The sequence below is a fragment of the Pan paniscus genome, chromosome 1 (assembly GCF_029289425.2).
Source record: "Pan paniscus chromosome 1, NHGRI_mPanPan1-v2.0_pri, whole genome shotgun sequence".
NCBI classification, from domain to species: Eukaryota; Metazoa; Chordata; class Mammalia; order Primates; family Hominidae; genus Pan; species Pan paniscus.
The window spans coordinates 130,614,250-130,633,456 of record NC_073249.2 but is presented as its reverse complement, the minus strand read 5'-3'; the positions used below and the strand labels follow the sequence as shown (position 1 = coordinate 130,633,456).

Sequence of the window (19,207 nt, the reverse complement as noted above, 5' to 3'; positions counted from 1 at the left end):
TAGACAAATAAATCAATGGGAAAGAATAGAGTCCAGAAATAGGCCCATACAAATATAGTCAACTGATTTTGACAAAGGAGTAAAGGCAATACAATGGAGCAAAGAGTAATTTTCAACAAATGGTGCTGAAACAATTGGACATCCACATGCAGAAAGAAAAAAAATGAATCTAGACACAGACCTTACACCCTTTACAAAAATTAACTCTAAATGCATCATAGACCTAAATGTAAAGTATAAAATTATAAAACTCTCAGAAGACAATGTAGGAGACTTTGATGACGTTAGGTATGGCAATAACTTTTTATATATTGTACCGAAGGCACAATTCATGAAAGAAATGATTAATAAGCTAGACCTCACTAAAATTAAAAACTTCTGCTCCGCAAAAGACAATGTTAAGAGACTAAGAAGACAAGCCACAGACTGGAAGGAATATCTGCAAAAGACACATCTGGTAAGACTGTTAACCAAAAAACACAAAAGACTCATTAAATTCAACAATAAGAAAGAAAAGAAACAACACAATTAAAAATGGGCCAAAGACCTGAACAGACACCTCATTAAAGAAAATATACAGATGCTAAATAGCATCTCAAAAGATGATTTACACCCCATGTCACCAGGGAAATGCAAATTATAACAGCAATAAAATACCACTACACACCTATTCAAATGTAAAAAATATAGAACACTGACAACAACAAAGGCTGGTGAGGATATGGATCAACAGGAGCTCTCCTTCATTGCTAGTGGGAATATAAAATGGTACAGCTACTTTGGATAGCATTCTGGTGGTTTCTAACAAAATTAAGTATACGGTTACTAGACAATCAATAATCACACTCCTTAGTACTTGCCCAAAGAAGTTGAAAACTTATGCCTACACAAAAACCTGCACACAAATGTTTATTGAAGCTTTATTCATCATTGCCAAAACTTGGAAGCAATCAAAAGGTTTTTAAAAAGGTGAATGGATAAAAAGATGGTATATCCAGACAATGAAATATTATCTGCACTAAAAGAAAACAAGTTATCAAGCCATGAAAACACAGAAGAATCTTAAAAGCATATTACAAAGTGAAAAAAGCCAAAGTGAAAAGGGTATATATTGTGTAATTCCTACTACATGACATTCTGGAAAAGAGAAAATTACGAGACAATAAAAAGATCAGTGGTTGTTAGGGGATTGAGGCAGAGAGGGAGAGACGAATAGGCAGAGCACAGAGGATTTTTAGGAAAGTGCAACTATTCTGTATGATACTACAATGGTGGAAACATCATGATATATTTGTTCAAACCCATGGAATGTACAATACCAAGAGGGAACTCTAATGTCAACTACACACTTTGGAAGATAATGATGTGTCAATGTAGGTTCACCAATTGTAACAAACATACCACTCTCATAGGGGATGTTAATAATGTGGAAGGTGATGCACCTGTAGAGGACAGAAGGTATATGGGAAGTCTCTATACCTACCACTCAATTTTCTGTGAGCCTGAAACTTCTCTAAAAATAGTCTATTAAAAATTCATGGAATGTAATACCTTATTTATAGATATGCAATGTTGTAGTAATCCTTTTTTTTATTTTCTATATTTCTGATGCTATGACATGACGGGGGCTCTGCTGACCCCGAAGAAACTGGCCCTCCTAGGGCTAGCTAGTTGCTAGAGACAGTAAAAGACTTTCCTGTGAGTGTACTTTTCCTTTGCAAACCAACCAATCCAGAGCCCAGACCCCCCACCATCACCTCCTTTATATGGCCCCCATAGGGCTCTTTCACTCAGGGCCACCATTCCCCTGCCCTAATCACCCCAGGGCCTACCAGACAACTGAGACAACCCCTATACCCTTGAGCCAGCTGAAATTATTCAAATTAGTCAATGTTAAACCTATTCACCCTGCCTCACCTGTTTCTTTCTGCAGAACCCACAGTAAAGACTTTGCCCATGTTTTCCCCTAGCTCTCTCTGACTTCTGACTGACCTTGGTGCTTCCCCTTGTGGCCCCTGCATGGTGAGGTATAGCCCTCCCCTTGGGAACTGTAATAAACTATCCTTTCAATGGCAGTTGGGTCCTGATCTGTTGGCCTCACCATACCCAAATAATAATAAAACCTACATTTTAAAATAATTATTTATAAACATAGTATGTTAATGTATTTTTATAATGCATTGGCAGGATTTACACTAAATCTTTCAAATGGCTGACTCCAGGAATGAGAAGGGTTATGAGACTGGGGAGTTGGGAGATTAGAGGGTCACAATTTTACATGTAGGAGTATGCTGTCGTAAAACAGGAGAGTTGAAGAAAATATAACAAAATGTTAAGAACTACTCATTCTGTGTGGTGAGACAGAAGTGCTTATTATATGATTTTAAAATATTTATTTTTGAAAATAAAAATTATTTTTAAAAGAGCAATGTTACCTACAACATTCAAAAGATGTGGTAAAGATAATACTAAATAAAGAGCAAAGAGTATTCAGGAGATTCATATACAAGTTAGGATGCAATTTTCAAAACAAGTCGAGGCAAGAAATGCAGAGAAGAGACACAATAGCAGTAATGGTATTCCAGACACTCCAATTTATTCACAACTTGTTCAACACCCCTTCTCAGCTGGGTTGGTGTATCAGTTATCTGTTACCACAGTAATGCCGTGTAACAACCATGACAGAAAACACAAAATCCCCCTGGCATATGGCAATAAACTCTTCTTACTCACAAGTCTTTAGGTTGACTAAGCATTTTGTTGATCGAAGCTGAGCTCATCAAGACTTAGTTATGTGTCTATTGCCAGCTGTAGGGCAATTAAACAGTCAACCCTGGATGAACTTGCTCACAAGCCTGTGCCATCTTGCTCTATTCCACATGACTGCTCACCAGCAGGCTCATCCAGCCTTATTCTCAAGGCAAAGTGAGAGCAGCAAGAGGCAACAAGAAGAAAAACACAGGGCCTCTAAAGACCTGGGCTCAGAACTGGCACACTGTTGGTTCCACACATGATTTATGCCAAGGCTAGTATAGACTCAGTGTCTTTAATGGAAGGAGTAAACAAATCGAGACCATTGCCACCATCAATCCCACCTCAGTTAGACAAAAACTATCTTGGTGGATACTTTTTCCAGTTTACTTACTTCATTCACTGTGAGAATTAAGAAGCCAGACAGAGCAGGGATTAGCTCTATTTAGGGTTTGTTTGTTTGCTTTAAATAGGTCCTTATGTGTTCCTGCTTGAGATCATTCCCTGATATGGCAGCATCCTTATCAGTTGACCTAGACCTTCCTAGACTATTGTAACCTAAGAAAGGTAGGGCCCATATTCTTCAGAAATGCAGTCTGAAAAAAGCTAATGTCTCTGATTATTTACCTAAGAGAGGACAGAATTATATGCTGGGAAGGTTAAAGTCAGTGACAGGCCACCTTCCAGTCATGATGTCAATTATATTCTTGCCAGAATGCCTGTAAAGCCTTCTCAAAGGAGATCTTGAAAAACAAGGTGAAGAAATAACACATATGACTATATTCCCGTTTTTGGGAAGTCACAATACACCTTAGTTTTATACACTGTTGGTTGGCAGACCAATACCCATTCCCTCTTCCTTTCTTAACTAAAAGATCCTTGATTTTGCTTTAGGACAGCAATGCATCATTAAAAATATTCCTTATTCCAGACTCACTTACAGCTAGTGATAGCTGCATGACCTATTATTTCCTGGCAGTGAGACATAAGCACAAGTTAACTAAGCGGACAACTGAGAAAAATATATTTCTTTCCAGAAATAAAGGGACATATTTCCTGTTCTCCACTTTCTACCCTGGACTCTTTCAGGTGTTTCCTGCCTAGAAGTGCAGCAGCCACCGTATGAGCATGAGAAAGAAATCCCCACACTATGCCAGGGAGGCTGCAGGAGAATTCAGAAAGGAGACTGCGTACTGGAGGCATCCTGGAACTGACATTCCATTCTGGATGACTATGTCTGCATTTATTTTTCTACATAAGAAAAATAAACTCCTACTTGTTTATATCTTTGCAATCAGATCCCTGTCGCATGCAGCCAAATGCAAATCTAAATAATTTGTGAGTTCTAAGAATTTCTGCACTGAAAGAAAAACCTTCCTAGCTAGATTTAGTCATTCCACAACATATGTATATTGTACACCATAAATATACACAATTTTATCTATCAATTTAAAAATAATATTAATAAAATAATAAAGATGTGAAAGACCTAAATAAATAAGGGGCAAAAAAGCTCAGTCCTTCCCAAACTTATTTGCACACAGCACTTTTTTTAAAAGTAATTTATTTTTACCTTCTATAGTATATGAACAATGCTTCACAGAATATCTGTTTGGAAAATTCCATTTTCTTTTGTGTTATACAACTTTTACCTTGAATGGCCTGTTTCCTGGTTAAAGTACTGCATTAATGAAATCAATGTGTGAAACAGATCTTTATATGGACAAATCATCTTGTAACACCAGCTATCTCAGAATAGACATCATTTGCTTATCCATGATCCCGTTCATCAAAAAAATATTTATTGGTCACCTAATAGGTTCCGAACTTTGCTAAGTCCTGGGGATAGAAAGATAACTTAATCCAGTTCTCAAATCTCTGTTAGCTTAAGGTTAGTGTGACAAGACAATTATTTGTAATGCAATGTATCTAAAATTCTCTGTTACCACAATTTAAGGACATTCCAAGCATCCAGGGCACACCATCATGATTCTCCTGATTCATGAATATTAACCTAACACTGTCAGGTTCATGGGGAAAAAAACTGGATACTCAAGAAGGATTTGAGCCAACTATCCAACATTTACATATTTTTAAAAATTATTTTTTATTGAGACATAATTGATGTACATATTTTCAGGGTACATGTGATAATCTGATACATTCATATAATCAAATCAGGGTAATTAGGATATCCATCACATTAAATGTTTAGCTTTTCTTTATGCTAGGAACATTCAAATTATTCTCTTCTAGCTATTTTGAAATGTTTAATAGACTAATGTTAACTATAGTCACCCTTCTGATCTATCAAACACCAGGTCTTATTTCTTCTATCTATTAGTAACTGTATAATTGTACCCATTAATAATCTCTCTTTATTCCCTCCTTTCCCACCCTTCCTGGCCTCTGGAAATCTATCTATCTCCATGAGCTCCACATTTTTAGTTCACACGTAAGAGTGAGAACATGCTATATTTGTCTTTCTGTGCTTGGTGTATTTCACTTAACATAATGCCCTCCACTTCCATTCATGTTGCTGCAAATAACAGGATTTTATTCTTTTTATGGCTAGATAATATTGTTTATATACCACATTTTACTTATTCATTTATCCATTGATTGGCACTTAGGTTGATTCTATATTTTGGGTATTGTGAATAGTGCTGTAGTAAACATAGAGGTGCAGACATCTCTTTGATATATTGATTTCCTTTCTTTTGGACCGGCTCTCAACAATCCCTTCAAGCCTCCACCAGGCAGTGTGAGGATGCCTAACGTACCCAATACACAACCAGCAATAATGAAACCAACAGAGAAACATCCAGTTTATACACTGATTGCAAAAAAACATGCATTGGCCCAAGCTGAACTTCTTAAACACCAGGAAGAAGTAGAAAGAAAAGATGCAGAATTAGTCATCGGGAATGAGAAATGCAAAACCTCACTCAACATGGTATAAAAAATAATTGGCCACTTCTTCTTAGCAATTTTCCTATAGAACCTTGTTTCTATCAGGATTTTTCTGTTGACATTCCTATAGAATTCCAAAAGACAGTAAAGCTTATATACTACTTGTGGATGTTCCATGCTGTAACACTGTTTCTAAATATCTTCAGATGCTTGTCTTGGTTTTGTGTTGATTTTGCAAGAGTGATTGATTTTAGTTTGAGTATCCTGTGGTTCTTGCTTTTTACTCCTTGTTCATTTGTCTGTTGGTACAGACCACTTTATGGAGCTTTCAGGAGTGACAGTTCATTCAGACTCTTTGTATTCTTCTTCGTCTATATTTGTTAGTTTGCTGTACATGCATTCCAGGCATACGAAATTGGGGTAATTGTGGTTGAGTTTCAACCCTTACTGTTCTCAACCAAAATATTCCTATTGGAATCAGGATGATAATCACAGCAGCACTTTTCGCAGCATCAGCAGCCATCTCACTAGTTATGTTTTTAAAAGATGATGGCCTCCAGCTGCATCTATGTTGCTACAAAGGACATAATTTCATTTTGGGGGCTGTGTAATATTCCATGGTGTATGCATACCACATTTTCTTTATCCAGTCTACCATTGATGGACATTTAGGTTGATTCCATGACTTTTCTATAGTGAGTAGTGCTGCAAGAAACATACAAGTGCAGATGTCTTTTTGAAAAAAGAAGGTACTAATTAACATTCCCACTAATGGTGTACAAGGGTTTCCCTTTGTCTACATTCTCACCAGTATCTGCTATTCTCTGTCTTTTTTGTAAAAGTCATTCTAACTGGAGTGAGATGATATCTCATTGTGGTTTTGATTTGCAGTTCTCTGATAATTAGTGGTGGTGACCATTTTTTTCATATATCTGTTAGCCATTTGTATGTCTTCTTTTGAGAAATGTGTTCAGATCTTTTGCCCATTTTTTATTCAATTATTTGGTTTTTACTATTGAGTTGTTTGAGTGCCTTATATATTTTGGTTATTAATTCCTTGTCAGATGGATAGTTTGCAAACATTTTCTCTCATTCTGTAGGTTGTCTTTTCAGTTTTTGATTGTTTTCTTTGTTGTGCAGAAGCTTTTGAGCTTTATGTAATCCCATTTTAGTTTTGATTTTATTTCGTGTGCTTTTGAGGCTTACTCAAAATATCTTTGCCCAGATCAATGTTCTGGAGCATTTCTCCAGTGTTTTGTTCTAGTAGCTTCATAGCTTTTTTGTCTAGTAGTAGCTTTATTTTTAAATAAAAATATATTCTATGCCCATGGGTTGGAAGAATCAATATTGTTAAAATGACCATACTACCCAAAGTGATTTACAGATTCAGTGCAATCCCTACAAAAATACCAACGACATTCCTCACAGAAATAGAAAAAAAAGTACTAAAATTAATATGAAACCACAAAAGACCCCAAATAGCCAAAGACATCTTGAACGAAAAGAACAAAACTGGAGGCCTCACACTACCTGATAACAAATCAGCTGGTACTGCATAAAAACAATGGAACAGAATAGAGAGCCCAAATATCAATCCACACACTTACAGCCAACCCATTTTGGAAGAAAATACAATAAGGAGAGAGTAGCCTCTTCTATAAATGATGCTGAGAAAACTGGATAACCATATGCAGAAGAATAAAACTAGACTCTATGTCTCACCATATAGAAAAATCAAATCAAAATGAATCAATATTTACATCTTAACTCAGTCTTGATTTTCTTTAATTGCCCTCTACACGCAATGATTCATGTCAAAAGACAACAGCGGCAATTCTTTATGAAAACCCTAAGCAGTTAATGCCCTTGATAGAAGTGAAGAGACCTAATATATAAAGAATAAGAGAAAGATGTAATTATGACTAAACAGAGGTTCAAGTTCAAGGAAAGGATAACTTTAGTATTTTGAATAGGAGAGGGATAAGAAAGGGACATAAGAGCGACGTGTTGTCAGAATGCAGGGGAGTTTTTAATGGAAAGGCAGAAGATTAAAATACCAAAAAGAGTGGTTGGTTGATAGAGCAAAGTCTCAGAACACATAGAAGGCATTGGAATAAAGAACAAAAACATGAAATTAACCTGAACAGAAAGAAGGCATCATCCTCCGATACAAGAGAAGGAGTGAAATGAGAGCGGATGTGGGTCGTGTGTGGTTGGAGGAGAGATTTATATGGGTTGAATTGTGTTCCCCCAAAATATATATTCAAGTCCTAGCCCCACTCCCTCAGAATGTGACCTATTCAGAAATCAGGCTGCTTCAGACGTAATTAGTGAAGATGATGTACTGGAGTATGGTGAGCCCCTAATCCAGTACAACTGCAATCTTTATAAAAGAGGGAAATTTGGACACACACACACACACACACACACACACACACACACACACACGGAGGACAATGTGAAGACACATGAGGGATGATGGCCATGACAACTGAGGCAGAGATTGGAATGTTGCATTTGCAAACTAAAGAATGACCATGGATTGCCAAGAGCTTCCAGAAGCTAGGAAGAGGCAAGACAGAATTCTCCTCTACAAGTTTTAGAAGGAGCATGGCCCTGCTCATACCTTCATTTCAAGCTTCTAACCCCTAGAACTGTGACAGCATAAATTTCTGTTGTCATAGCCACCAAGGTTTTGGTTCTTGGTTATGGCAGCCTTAGGAAATGAGTACAAAGGTGTTGCAGAGATCACACTGTGGCCTTTATCTTACTGATGATGAAGTTAAAGGACTAGCACCAAGATTAAAAGGGAGCGTTGACTGTAGTGAAGCTCCAAACTAATACCTGAGGAGAATAAAAGTGGAAGCCAAGCATGAAGATATACAAATAAGTAATAAGGACTTGGCTGAAGTCAGTGACTATGAATTTATTACAACACTAATCTGATAAAAATTCCAGACACAAATATGAATTTAGTACATGATAAAGATATTTCAAATCAATGCATATATGATGGATTGGTTATTCAATAGAATATGATTAACAATTTGGGGATAGAAAAATAAATATCTACAGGTGGAACTAACTGTCCCCTTGAATTAAAAATAATGTTAAAGAGTTGTTTATAATAATTGTTTTAAAAAGGGAAACAGCCTAAATACCAAATAAGGGAAAATATCATATAAATAACATCTGGTTGTTAACAAATTTTACACCATAATAATATGTTCTTATTTTAAAACTGGAAAATGTCAATACATGCTATTGTCAACTATTATAATTTTATAAAATATATGTATATACATACACACATATACATAATGTGTCTATACACCTCTAAAGAAAATAAATGGTTATTGACTACTATCTCCATATGATAGAATTACAGGTATTCTTTCTATATGATTTTCTTTCAAATTATATACTTAATATTTGGCTTTAATTATTTATGGCTTTATTTAGAAAAGTACTGTAACAATGGTGGTTCTAGAATTTGAGGATCCTATGTAAGTTGTCAAAACAGCCCAATGTTTCAACTCTCTTTTTTCAAGAATCAAAAACAATTCCTGAGATGGAGATCAGAAGAGCCATGTTTAAAAGAATGGATGAAAACCAGATACCCAAGGAAACTACAGCAGGGAAATACATACCTGGGACCACGTGTATATACTAGACATCTGGTGCATCAGTTAGGAGCATTGCAAAGATAAATGCAATTTGGGGAGTAAATTGCCCATGAAAAATTTAGGCCATGTGAGGAATTTAAGATTTTGTGGTACAATTTGGTTTTGGTTTTAAACTTAGAGACTGGCCGTGACCTGTTTTATGCCATGTGAGTTTGGTTTTTACCTGCTGTGGTCTGAGTGAATGACCTTAAACTGTAGGTCATTTGGGATTTTGACCTTGTTCATTTCACATCTGCTTATGGTAGCACTATGCAGAGGTAAGAAGCTGTTACACAGACAGGGACTCCAGGCATCAGCCTATGTGCCAGGGAGAGGAAGGTGGGGAGAGGGGGCAAATTCAACGTACAGAAGTTGGCCACAATAGTCTCGTTTGATACAGGCCTTCTAGATGATAGGGATTTAAACTTATTTTTTAGTTTTTCTGTGTTTTGCAGTCAGGCTTGCAGTCCAGGATTATGAACTGATGCTAAGTTCTGTGGGAGCTTTAGTGTATGCAAGCTTCTAGCTTTAAAAGTGTGTGCCAGGCATAGGAGACAATGTGGATAAGCTGCCTAAAATTCTATTTATTTTGTTCATCATTCAAGGCCAAGGGTGGTGCTGTGGAGGGAATAGGCTCTTGGACCCATGAAGCATATATCCATAATCTCATAAGAATTACTCCCAACACATGGCTTCAGGTTAATTCTGGATTTGTTATTTTGCATAGACTCTGATCACGGCTATAGCTTTAGATTTCAGAGACCCAATCTGAATGCAGGGTTCAAATAGTTTGTTCACATTCTCCTCTCTGAGTAGAACAATCCCACTCAAGTGATTGTCCCCTATCAATCAGGACTCATTCTCTTCTATTCCTGCCTGGTTCCCCATAATATGCCTCATTATTGCTATGTCTTCCCTTAGAAGTCTATTCCATTTATTTATCCAGCATGAAGTTCACCCAAAACTGTCATATTGATACTTCCCTTGTAATTCTTCCAGTATTTTCTACTGATCTTCCTACTCTTCTCTATAATCTGTCCAGAATCTTTGTAACTACTCAAAATAGCAGTCTCAGTCCTTAAGATAGTGGGTTCCCAATTGTCTATATTATGAATTTTTCACATTCAGCTTTAAGAGCTACTTCTCAACAGTTTTTTTGGATCCTGCTTCTCAGCATGGTCTACAGACAATTCAGTCTGCTCTCACATATCTTCCCCTCTCTTTCTACCCAAGATTTATTTGGACCTCTGCCACAGTTTCTGATCTAATAACAACAAAGCATCTTCCCCTTTTCTAATTCCTTTGTTAAGTATAGTTAGATTTGGGTATATATTATTTTCCCAGTTGTCTTTCCTGGTTGTAATATCTGCTTTTCCCCTTTAACTCTGTCCAGTATTCTGATTTCTGCAATCTCAACTTTTGTTTTTAGGGAATTAGTTTCTTCCTATAGATAATTGTTTTTCAAGGAGGGTATAATTGATAACAGTGCAGGATAACTCCATTTCATCTATTATTTTGGTGAAACTCTCCTATATATTGCAAATGGTTTAGTATACCTGGCCCCTGCTCACTAAATACCAGGAGCACTTTCTCAAATTCCACTATGGAAATCAAGAGTCCACAGCTATGTCTACATCATGATTTTGTTGTTGTTGTTGTGGTTGTTGGGGGGGTTTTTTGAAACAGGGTCTCGCTCTGTTGCCCAGGCTGGACTGCAGTGGCGCGATCTCGGCTCACTGCAACCTCCGCCTCCTGGATGGTTTCAAGCGATTCTCCTGCCTCCGCCTCCTGAGTAGCTAGGATTACAGGCACGTGCCACCACGCCCAGCTAATTTTTGTATTTTTAGTAGAGACGGGGTTTCACCATGTTGGCCAGGCTGGTGATGAATTTTTGGTGAGTGGGTTCAAATGTGCCTGACCAGTGTGACACGGCCTGCTAATTCTGCCTGCTCCCAGCCCTAGAGAGTCCCAGGAGAGGTTGTGGAACACTGGAAAAGTGTTAACTGGCTCTACGCTTGCTCTGGAAAGGAAGAAGTAGGAGATCTAGAAAAACTGCTTCTGTAGCAATGCCAAAACCAAAGCCCACTTGGAATAGTTTGGGGAGAAAATGGGAAGTAAGGGTGATAAATGGAGATCAGTTTTCTTTTAAAAGGAGCGGAGCTGGAGCAGAAACTGAAGTGGGATGCAGGGTAAACAAGGGTTTTTTTAAACAATGCAGATCAGAGAGTATGTTTGTATGTATGACACCAGGAGCTGCCTCAAAAAATTGTGGCCTCTTTCTCTCGTAACAGGATTTTTGAGAAAAGTTAACAAGAAAAATAATTTGCCCAAAAGAAATATATATATGTTTGTGTGTATACATACACCTACTCATATATATGCAAGTGCAACGGTGGGAAAGACTCTACATCTATAATATGTCACTTTCATATCCCTAGATTCAATGAAAATAGAAGTTGTGCTGAAAACAAAATATTCTGAAAAAAAAAGAGATCAGTTTAAGTACAATTAAGCTCAAAAAAGTTTGAGTATTGTCTCAGTTGTGGAATGCAATCCAGAGAAAGCACAAATTTGTAGAATATTCCAGAAATGACGAGTATTTGAAATGTTTTATTTTGGTGCTTTCATTTTCTATAATGAAATGAGATAACAAATCCCTATTTGCGTCTTAGTATTCCAAAATAGCTAGCAAGAATAGAAAAATCTGACAGTTACTGAGAAAAAAAGAAAAAAAAAACATGAAAATAGCCAAATCTGTCCAATCTTGTATTTATCCATTCAGGCTCTAAATGGTGTTATTGTTGAAAAGAAGTTAAATTTTCTTCAGAGAAAAACTTTTTTTGTGGAGAAAATGGCATTCTTTGCTCACTAAATAAATGTGTGTAAAATTAATTTGATTCCCTTCTATTAATAACCAGTAAAAATATAATAGTGGATTATCATTCATTCATTCACTCTACAAATACTTTTAGGTCCCAGCATGGGCTAGATCCAGGGTGCAACACTGATGAAAACAGGCTCCAGCAAAAATGAGATGTATTTCTGCCCTCAAAGCACTGATAATCTTCATAAATTAAAATTATTATGAGGAACACAAACAGGCAATTCACACAAGAATAACAAATTGTCTAGAAATGTATATAAAATACTCATCCTCACTAGTAATCAATAAATGCAACTTTAAAATTACAGTAAGATACTGTTTTTCATCAACCAACTTAGAAAAGACTTTCTAATAATAATATTTAGGATTGGTGCACAAAAATAGGCCCTCTTATTAATTGTTACTTGGAGCATTAATTAGCAACATTTTTCTAGAATATAATCTGGCAACATGGATTAAAAGAATTAAAAGTTGTCATACTATATAGCACGAACCCACTTCCAGGAAATTCAGCTGAAAACCTAGATTACTGAAGTCTTTATAAATAAAGGAATGAGAATGTTCACCACACTACTATATATGTACCATGAAATGGAAGATTTATCAAAAAATATGGCACATTCTTATATACCATCTTACTAGTAAAAATTAGGTGGTAAAATAATACTGAATAAAATTAAGAACTTTATGATATAATTAGTAAAAAAAAAAGGAAACAATTAAAATTGGGTATAGCATAATGCCATTATAAATAATAAATGTGTATATACTGTAAAAAGATATATGTACACATGTAGAAGAAAATACAGTTGTCCCCCCTTATCCACTAGGAATATGCTCCAAGACCCCCAATGAATGTCCAAAACCTTAAATAGTAGCAAATCCTATATATACTATGTTTTTTTCTATACATACCTACCCATTATAAAATTTAATTTATAAATTTGGCACAATAAAATATACTGTAATAAGAGTTATGTGAAGGTTCTCTCTCTCCCTCTCTCTCTCTTAATATCTTATTGCACTGTACTCACCTATTTTCAAGCCACAGTTGACCAGAGGTAACTGAAACCTTAGAAAGCAAAATTGTGGATAATGGAGGACTACTGTAAACTGAAAACAAAAAGGTGAAATGAGTTACAAGAGAAAAGAATACAGGTCTTTTAAATGTTCTTCTTTTTGCTTCCTTATATATTCTATATTTTTCATACTGAACATGTAACACATCTTCAGTTAAAAAATAAACGTTTAATTAAGTAGCTTTAATCCCTCTATGGTTTGGACACAAACTTTGTGTGGTTTCTCAGATTTTATTGACTGCCTTGTATCTCTCTCTTAGTTGACTACCTGCCTTCATTGAATTGCTCTCTGCTCTTAAACTTGGATGTAATACTATACATTAGACTATGGGATTGGGCTTTCTGAGAAACTACTGAGGAGCCAGATGAAAAATAAGTATGATTCATGTTACAGCGTTAAAAAAAAAAAAAAACCTTGAAAACACTATGTTAAGTGAAAGAAGCCAGTCACAAAAAGTCATATATTATATGATTCTTTTTATATAAAATGGCCGGAATGAAAAAATGTATAGGAACAGAAAGGTTAATGGTTGTCACAGCTGGGGGAAAAGGAGAATGGGAGTGACAAGTAATGGGCTTGGGGTTTCTTTTAGGGGTGATGAAAGCATTCTAAATTAGGAGATTTATGGTTTCAAAATGGCAATGTAGACACAGCTGGATTCATTCCCTAACACAGAAAACCAAAAAATATATATATATACAACACTGAGATTATCACCAGACTGCAACCTGTTTAGAGATAGGCAATCTAAAATTATGTAAATTGAGACAACCACAAGTCAAAATGTGGGGGAGATGGAGTTAAAGTGCATGATTGTTTTGTTTGGTTTGGTTTTTTACTTTTTTGTTTGTTTGTCTTTACTCTTTTTTTGTAATCTAAGTTGTTATCTCTTTAAATAATTTATTATATTTATAAGATGTTTTATGTAACCCTATGGTAACTACAATGCAAAAACCTGTAATGGATACACTAAAAATAAAAAGCAACAAATTAAGACATACTACAACTAAGAAAATTACATAGCCACAAGGGATGACAGTAAGAAAGGAAGAAAAGAAGAAAGGAGTTATAAAACAACCAGAAAACCAGAAAAAAAAAATGGTAGTACTAAGTCCTTACTTATCAATAACGACACTGAATGTAAATGAACTAAATTCTCTAATTAAAAGACATAGATGAGCATTTTTTCACATTTTTGTTGGCTGCTTGTATGTCTTCTTTTGGAAGTCTCTATGCCTTTGCCGACTTCTTACTGTGGTTATTTGTTTTTTGCTTGCTCATTTAAGTTCCTTATATATTTTGGATATTAAGTTCTTCTCAGATGGATAGTTTGTGAATATTTTCTCCCATTCTGTAGGTTGTCTATTTACTCTATTGATGGTTTATTTTGCTGTGCATAAGCTCTTTAGTTTAATTAGGTCCCACTTATTAATTTTTGGCTTTGTTGCAGTTGCTTTTTGGGACTTGGTCATAAATTCTTTGCCAAGGCCGATGTTGGGAAGGGTATTTTCTAGGTTTTCCTTTAAATTTTTTATAGTTTGAGTCTTACATTTAAATCTTTAATTCATCTTGAGTTAATCTTGAATTAAATCTTTAATTCATCTTGAGTATGTGGTGAAAGCTAAGGGTCTAGTTTCATTCTTCTGCACATGGCTTTCCAGTTATCCCAGCACCATTTGTTGAATAGGGAGTCCTTTGTTGCTTATGTTTTTCAGCCTTGTTGAAGATCAGATGATTGTAGGTGTAGCTTCATTTCTGAGCTTTCTAATGGGTTTCATTGGTCTATGTGTCTGTTTGTGTACAAGTACCATGCTGTTAATCATCAGAGAAATGCAAATCAAAACCACAATGAGATACCATCTAACACCAGTCTGAATGGCTACTATTAAAAAGTCAAAAAGCAACAGATGCTGGCAAGGCTGTAGAGAAAAGGGAGGGCTTATACACTGTTGGTGGGAATGTAAATTAGTTCAGCCTCTGTGGAAAGCAGTTTGGAGATTTCTCAAATAACCCACAACAAAACTTGAGACCATTATATTAAGTGAAATAAGCCAAGCACAGAAAAAAAATTTCATGTTTAATCAAATATTGCATGTAATCACTCATGCGGGAACTGAAAAGGTGGATCTCATGAAGATAGAGAGTAGATTCTCATGAAGATAGAAAGTATATTGGTGGCTACCAGAAGCCAGGAAGGGTGGGAGAGGAGAGAATAAAGAGAGATTGATTAATTGGGTACAAATACACTGTTAGATAGAAGAAATAAGACTAGGTGTTCAATAGATCAGTAAGGTGACTGTAGTTAACACTAATCTATTATACATTTCAAAATAGCTAGAAGAGAATAATTTAAATGTTTCTAGCACAAAGAAAAGCTAAATATTTAATGTGATGGATATCCCAATTACCCTAATTTGATTATATGACTGTATCAAATTCTCACATGTACCACAAAAATATGTACAGCTATTAAATAGCAATAGAAAACTAATTAATTAATTTTAAAAAGGAAAAGCTACAACTTCCATATTGCAATTTAAGTAATAAAACAAGATAATCATTAAACTAAAAAAATAAAATTACATGGTGATGATGGTTGCAGAACTCTGTAAATAAAAACCACTGAATTCTACATTTTAAAATGGTGAATCTTGTGATATGTAATTATACCTCATTAAAGCTCTTATTTAAAAAAAGATTTGTTATGAAGATCAAAGATGATAATCTATGTAAAATGTTGGACACAGTGCCTATTACATAGTCAGCACTCTAAATATTAGCTATTAATATTCTAGAGTGACTGAATTTAGGAAGCTTTGTGTGACTCTAAAGTCACTGGGACAAAAATGGATGAGTCAACCGGCATTTGTAGAGAAGAAAATGGTCACAAATCGTGGTGTGTGGGGTCCTGTGTTCTATCGTGGCCATGGCAGCTTTGAAATCCCATCCCCCTAAGGCCGGCTGAGTGGGGTATGTCTTGGTGACTGAGGGCAGGACAAAGGTCATTGTTCAGACCTGGAACATTTCTGGCCTGTTTTGCTCAGGTATGGTTAGGAACTTTCCAATGCCCTAAGGCTGAAAGAGACACATGCAGGCCTCACCAGAGCCAATCTTGATGACAAGAAACCATAAATAAGGGGAGAATTTCGCACTGAATATCAGATATTTTAACCAGGGTTATGAACACAATTTCTACTACCAAGAGAGGAAAATGGGATTTAAGGAGAGAAGAACTACTTAAAAACTGAGCTTTCTACACAATCTGGATCTACATAATGCAATAAAAAGTTTTAATGTTTTTGCAGTATGTTCTGAAGGAGCCACTTTACCATGGCAAGATGTTCTATTACATGCACAAGGCCCTGAAGGTGCACACACTGGATTATTTAGCTGTTGGATGTGTTCTCTTACTGAATTTCATCTTTTAAAAGAAGGAAGGAATGCATGAAGAAATACCTGTAAATGACTAAGAAAATAATTTTTTTAAGTTTTTTTGTCATAATTTGTGGGGCTTTTTTTCCCTTGACATCTGAAGCTCCAAATTCACCCTCAACAGATGTGCTGTTGAATTCTGACATTAACAAAACCAAATCATTTTAAACCATTCACCAGTAAAATAAAAACTAAATATTTGCTTAGCATTCCCAGCATTTCTTTCATTGTGAAAACAATGAAAATATGGACAAATTAATTCTTAATGGTACTCTATACAATAACTTAGTGCTAGGATTTATATTAGAAATGGGGTTTTCCCAAACTAAGTCTGTGGTTGACTGAATCAAAGATAAGCAAGATAATACAGTATGTTATAAAAAGTACCCTATAAATGTCAAAAGACCATAATAGTAAAAATATATTAGAATGATACTAACAATAATAAATAGTTCTAGCTTTCCAAAGATTCCAAAAATCAGAGTTTTGGGGATTGATAGTAGTGCCTGCCTAAAGAACACATGGCACTTGAATTCCAAATCAAAGGAGGTCATTGAAATTGCACTGATCACGCACATGCATACACATTGATTTATTACATGTCTACAGATGTGTTTAACACCAACACATACTCCCAATTGTCAATGATCTTTGACTTTTCAGCCAAGTTTTATGGTGACCTGCCATATACTTGTCACTGCGCTAGACATTGAAGGAAATAAGGAGATACCGAGTACAGGATGTCTGTCATTAAAGCTTGAAATCTCATAGAGAAGTTTCAACCAGAGCACTAGCCTCCGCATTCTGAAATCCAACGCCAGTGCCAAAAATAAGAGGAAGAGCTACGGTAACACTGACAGAGACTGGTTGGTGGAGTGGAGACTAGTGAAGAGTTTACAGGTAAAGAGGCATTTGAGCCAGCATTGTTGTAGTGAAAATGATGATGAGGGCCAGGTGCAGTGGCTCATGCCTGTAATCCCAACACTTTAGGAGGCCGAGGCAGGCCGATCACTTGAGGTCAGGAGTTCAAGACCAGTCTGGACAACATGGTGAAACCCTATCTCTACTAAAAATTTTAAAAAATACAAAAAAATTAGCTGGGCATGGTGGCGGGCGCCTGTAATCCCAGCTACTCAGGAGGCTGAGGCATGAGAATCACCTGAACCCAGGAGGTGGAAGTTGCAGTGAGCCGACATGGAGCTGCTGCACTCCAGCCTGGGTGACAGAGCAAGACTCTGTAGCAAAAAAAAAAAAAAAGAAAGAGAAAAAAAAGAGAAAGAAAGAGAGAGAGAGAAAGAAAGAAAGAAAGAAAGAGAAAGAAAGAAAGAAAGAAAGAAAGAAAAAGAAAGAAAGAAAGAAAGAAAGAAAGAAGGAAGGAAAGAAAGAAAGAGAAAGAAAGAAAGAAAATGACGATGAGCCAGGAGGAAAAAAAAAAAAGTAGTTCTGGTTCTGATATTGCTCTCCATGTAGCCATAATAATGTATAACTTTTCTGTTTTCTGGGCCTTCTAACTTACAAACTGAGAGAGTTGAACTAGATAATGCCAAGGTCATTTCAAATGTATCTATTAACAGTGACACATTCATTAGGTCATCCAATAGAGGAAGTTTTTTTTTAATTGTTCAAAGCTGTCACCGGCATAGCAAGATGGAAAATCCCATTCAATGTGGGTGGGAGCGTCTTTATCAAAATTTTCTAGACCTAACTTAGGATAGGGTGTGGCAAAGGTGAGGGGTATTAATGTTAAGGAGAAACTAGCAAGGATTTTTTTCTAAGAAAATCAAATAAGAATTAGATTTTGAGATTAAGTAGCAGTTGTCTGGATGAAGAGGAAGATAAGGGGGAAATTTTGCTGTTTAAAAGTTCATACGTGGGTGGGGTGCAGTGGCTCACACCTTCAATCTCAGTGCTTTGTGAGGCTGAGGTGGGAGGATCACTTGAGGCCAGGAGTTTAAGACCAGCCTGATCAACATAGTGAGATCCTGTCTCTCCAAAAAAATAATAGCCAGGCATGGTGGTGTGCACCTGTAATCTCAGCTATGTGAGAGGCTGGGGTGGGAGGACTGCTTGACACCAGGAGGTCAATGCTGCAGTAAGCCATGATCATGTCACTGTACTCCAGTCTGGATGACATAGCAAGACCCCACGTCAGAAAAAGAAAAAGTGCACATTGTTTATATGTACAGAGTAGTAAGAGAATATGCCCAAAAAGGAATGCAAGTAGCCTCATTAGGAAAGTGTAGAAGAGAATAAATAGTTATGTTTAATCGTTTACTTTTTATTTTTGTGGATACATAGGTATATATATATTTATGGGGTACATGAGGTACTTGGATACAGGCATGCAATGCTTAATAATCACATGCAATTGCCTCTTGGCCTTTTTTGCCATATTCTCTTAGACCTCTGTAAAAGCTATTTTTAAAATGAAAAAAATGACATAATTTGATTGGTGTCTTGGAAATATCACTTTGGTAGCAAT

The 19,207-nt window shown here is 36.1% G+C and overlaps 1 pseudogene; it reads left to right on the top strand.

The window, feature by feature from the left end:
• Window positions 1–340: 340 nt before the first annotated feature.
• Window positions 341–9,855, top strand: LOC100987610 (secretory carrier-associated membrane protein 1-like; annotated as a pseudogene).
• Window positions 9,856–19,207: the final 9,352 nt, after the last annotated feature.